The sequence below is a fragment of the Elephas maximus genome, chromosome 22, assembly GCF_024166365.1.
Source record: "Elephas maximus indicus isolate mEleMax1 chromosome 22, mEleMax1 primary haplotype, whole genome shotgun sequence".
NCBI lineage: Eukaryota > Metazoa > Chordata > Mammalia > Proboscidea > Elephantidae > Elephas > Elephas maximus.
In genome coordinates this window covers 67,541,123-67,546,303 of record NC_064840.1, presented here as the reverse complement: position 1 = coordinate 67,546,303, position 5,181 = coordinate 67,541,123, and positions in this window count along the sequence as shown.

Genomic DNA, 5,181 nt, shown 5'->3' with positions numbered 1-5,181 from the left:
GGGCCTGAATTCATCAGCTGAAAACCTCCCTGAAAAGTGTGATTCTCCTGCTGGCTTTGAAGATGTAAGCTGCCATGTGAGAGGGCCTGTGAGAGGGCACATTGCAGGTAACTGTAGGGTCCTCTAGTAGCTGAGACCGGCCCTCAGCAAGCAAGAAAAGACTTCTGGCCTACAACTTCAAGGAACAGAATTCTGCCAATATCATGTCTGTTTGAAAGAAGACCCTGAGCTCCAGAAAGGAACAAAATTTAGCTGACACCTTGACAGAGGACCCAGCCAAGCCACGTGAGAACCCCTAACTCACAGAGATATTAAGTGTAATTTGTTTTACACCACTAAGCTTGAGATAATTTTGTTATATAGAAATAGAAGATTGGTGGTTCAAACCCACCCAGCCGCTCAATGGGAGAAAGATGTGGCAGTTTGCTCTGTAAAGTTTACAGCCTTGAAAACCCTATGGGGCAGTTCTACTGTGTCCTATAGGGTCACTATGAGTCAGAATCGACTCGATGGCAGTGAGTTTTTAACATGGGACATCTGTTTCTTCTCTGTATTCTCATATACCTTGGGCATAATTTGATAATGCTCTTGCCTTGTTTTATCAAAGCTTTCTGTTGATATGTGGGTCTCCTTTGGCAAACTGTCCATTCTGTGAAAGTAAAGGTGACATTTCCTTCCCTTTTATATCCAACAAACCTAACAGGTATTTGGAAAATGCCTAATTAAATCCCCAGTTATAAGCGTGAAGATTTGCAGAACTACATATCCATAAACTGACCGAGACCCTCTGGACCACAAGCACATTTATTATAAAGATACAAAGATATAAAGACAGACGTTATAAAAGTCTTTAATCCATACGTAGCTCTAAACTTAACTACAGTAGTAAATAAACTTGCTTCAGTAGAGGTGGTAAGATTTGTTTGTTTTTTAAGAATATGGAAAGAGCACCTGACTTCTAGTATCTTCTACTAACTAGCTGTGTGACCTTGGGCATGACATTTGACCTCTTTGACCTCAGTGCTCTTGTTTCTAAATGAAATAGTTTGACTCATAGGAGGGTCTCTAAGGTCCTTTGCAGGTTCAACATTTTAAAATTCTATGATGTCTAAGACTAGAGAACACCTGTATTGGAAAGAAAAGAGGAAAGAGACAAGGAAAAGATTAACATCCTATTCCCCAGATTTAAGCATCTGTGCCGTAAACTTGGAGTTTCTTATTAAATGGAGCAGGGGAAAAAAGAATAGGGGGAAAATAATTATGAAAAAAAAAAAATAGCTTTTACCAAATAGGACTGCATTTAGGATAAGAATATCTTTAGAATTCTATTAATGGGATTAAAACATTACTGGGTTGCTCTGGTCACCTGATCTGTGGCTATTCAGATATAGAAAAAGCTGTGAGAGAATTCTGATTTTTAGAAGAAAAGATAAGAAATCGACAGAGGGCAGGTTACCGCTAGAAATAGTGGCCCTGGTGTTTTTATTCAGCACCAGAGTCATTCCAGCTTAGCTCACTTCTATATGAAAATGAAACTAATCAGCTTCAGCGCATGAAACCATTAACTACTGCTTCAAAGCTGCTGCGTTTCTCAAAGGTTAAAGAGGGCCCCCCCAGTAGCAACAGGAATTTTGCAAGTGATGTGTGTCCCATTTGCATATGATAATTAGTTTCCCTATAAATATAATTTGTTCTGCAGATTAACATTTTGCGTCCTCATTAGATAGCAAACATTTCCATATTCAACCCACAAGGCTGCCAGAGTTGGCTCTGCTTGCGTTGCGTGATAGCATTAATGCCTCTGTTTATATTGATACCAATTAGTAATGCTAAGTCTCAGAAGAACAAAGGAGATCATTAGTGCTATTAATATAAATAGTAATAGTAAAGCTGAGAAGCTTTTGCAAACCTTGTTAACGTCAAAGATGGTTAGCTGTAAAGTCTGTCTGAGTTGTAAATGGCTGTCTTCTTGGGCACATAAAGTATAACCGTGTTTAGAATGTTTGCTCTGTATATTGGAGCCTTCTCCTGGCTTGCAGAGTGAATCCTAAATGATTTTAGTGCTGTAAAGAGGCGCATGCAATTAAAACACTGCTTTATTTTGCTCAATGCGTTTAGCCCAATGAGGAAGTCAGATGTTCCCTAGCCAGGAGGAGTAACAATTTGCTCAACTTGTACAGCTCAGAGCAACAGGGTTTACTCTCAACTCTCAGGCCAACTCCTTAAAGGCGGTGAGGTATTTTATGGTCCCATAAAAGGTTTTTATAAAGCAGGATGGCCCCTGGAACTTCTCATGAGAGGATTTAGTTTCTTTGGGACCAGAGTGAAGTGTTCTCTGATGAGGGGGACGTTGAGGAACAGGAACATAGAAGATGGTGATGGACACGTGAGATACCAGGTTGTGCTCACCACCTCCTTCATTACTGAATGGATAACTCAGTAGGAGAGGCTATTTCGGCAACCAAAAGAGATTCATTGATGTGAAGGCCAATGGACAGTTACCTCTAGTTCAATGACAGGGGATGGAGGATCCTATATCAATGTTTATAGAAATAGATCCTCAAGAAATTAACTAACTTCATTTCCCTGCATAAGTTTTTTGTTTGGTATGTCATGTATTCTTTGATTCAGTGATTTTTTTAAAAAATGTGCCTTGGTGAAGGCACCCAACAATGAGTCAACTTACACATTCAACTGAAATTTAAATAATTTTAAAATTGAATTTTGAGCTGTGATACAGGCAGATTATGCTAAAATGAAAAATTTTGTGTCAGTTAAGAAGTCAGGTGTAGAAGCTAGAGGTAGCTTTGTTTCTCAGCTCTGCCATTTGTTGGCTATGTAACTTTTTATAAGATGTTTCTGTAAGTCTTAAATTTCTCTTCTTTAAAATGGGGATAAGAATTGTACACACCTCTTAGGATTATTGTGAGGATTAAATGAGTTAACCCAGTGTTAATGTAGTGCCTGGCCCATAAAACAGATCCAATAGATGGAAAATGTTGTCATTATTACTTATGAAATATATTTTCTGATGCTGGAGAATAAACATAACAAAATGGCATTTTTCTCTCTGTAGATTAACAAGAACTCCAGTCCTCTCAAATCTCTCCCAGGGGGTGTCTCACAAGTTTCAGATGCAGAACCCTGTTCTCTCAGCTGTCATCCCAAGTGTGCCGTTTCCTCCTGGCTACTCCAGCTGTTTCTTAAATATTACCTGTCACTCTGAGGGTGTTGTGTTCTCCACCACTTCTCTACCCCAGGTCCTGCCTTGATGTCAAGCTGATGTTGCCTTTTCTACTGTATGCAGCGGTTAAGAGCTAAGCTGTTAACCAAAAGGTTGGCAGTTCATATCCACCAGCCACCCCTTGGAAACTTTATGAAGCACTTCTACTCTGTCCTATAGGGTCGTTGTGAGTTGGAATCAACTCAATGGCAATGAGTTTGGCTTTTACGACATAAGATACTCTCGTCACTTCTCCATCCTATGTGGTCGGTAACATCACTCAAGTTTCAAAACAACATTGCCTTGCATTTGCAGTGTTTGCCAAAGGTTTTTGTGGTCTTAGCCTTTCATTCTCACCATCCCCTCTACTCACCTTTGACACAAGCTCCTGGGGGGAGAAAGCTGAATCCGCAGAATTAACTGTGCCCATGCTCCCAATCACTTGTCCTCTTGCACGCTGAGAACTCCTGGCTCTTGAAGGATGACTCTATAGTTAGTTAGATAGCTAATTACTGGCTTCCTTATGAAGCTCCTTAGTCCTTTACACATACACACACACCCTTTATCCATTTCTGTCACTCATGTTTGAAACTTCAAAGTGAGTACATACAAGACTCCCAACCTGGGATTTCTGCTATATGTTTCTAGGTGTAGAAAGGAACCAGGAACATTAAATATATAGAAGTTTAGGAGGGACATGTTTATTTCTCTAAATACCTGAAGGATTGCCCAGTGGAAATAAAGATTACCATTTGCTTCTGATAACCAAACCAACGGGCAGTGGGTAAAGGAAAAAAAAAAAAGTTAGCTAAATTTAAGTAAGAACACTTAATAGTCATAGCTGCACAAAGATGGCTGTTCTGGAAAAAAATGGGATTGTCAAGCAAAGATGGAGTGATAACTGGCAGGAAATTCGTGTATCAGGTAAGAGTTGGACTAAATGGCCTCAAGCAATGGTGGCTCCAAATTTCTCTGTGAAAAGATCTTTGGGCACCAATCCAGTTTGAAAATATATTGGGAATAGGGGAGGTGTTGATAATTTTCTTACGGCTATGTTTTATATAATGCTTCACATAAATATGAGAAAGATCAATTATCCTTACCAAAGCATAAAGTGAGAAGCTGAAAGAGATTATTCATTTATTCTACAAACACTTGCTGAACATTTAATATGTAGTAGGCTCCTTTCTAGGTTTTGGGTCAGGGTGATGAGCAAGACCAAGTTCCTACTCTCTTGAGCTTGCATTCTAGTTAGGGCAATAATGAGGCTGTAAATACAAGAAAAGGTAGTTAAGACACTTCCTCAACTTGTCTTTTAGCACTCAAGAAGACCTCTGCCACGAACAAGCCAGCCCCTCATGTCACCACAGCCTCTAGGGTCTCTTTTTTTCTATAAATTGCTCTGAGACACTATTATCTAGCCCCACTCTAACCAGATTAAAGGGTTAGAGAACAAATAGTCATAGGCTAAATCTCCAATCCTAGAGATGAGACGGGCAGATTTCTCTGACCAGTTGTTTGTCTCTTTCCCTGCACTCAACATGGGAAGCCTAAGTACTCTCTTGTTCACATAGTAGGTGCTTAATAAATATACAGTGAAAAAATGTTGAATATTCTACCAAAGGCCATAACAAACCCTTTTCTGTATTATTTAAGAGAAAAAGGATATAAAATTATCTCTTTTGGTCAGCTGTGGAAGACGTGGGTCAGGTGTCCTTCAAGATGTCCGTGAATGTCTGTGACTTTCTGAGGACCAACCAGTGTGTTTTGCTTGGAGTTTCTCATGGCATTGAATTTTCTGAACCCCCACTGTTCCTATCACAAATTGGATTCTTGGAAATGAAACAGGCCTGTTAAAAAAAAACTCTTCTTTATGCAATGAAGCATGTAAGAAAACTGGAGGAAGTTCAAAGAAGAATAACAAGAATGATTAAGGGGCTGAGAGCATGATTTATGTT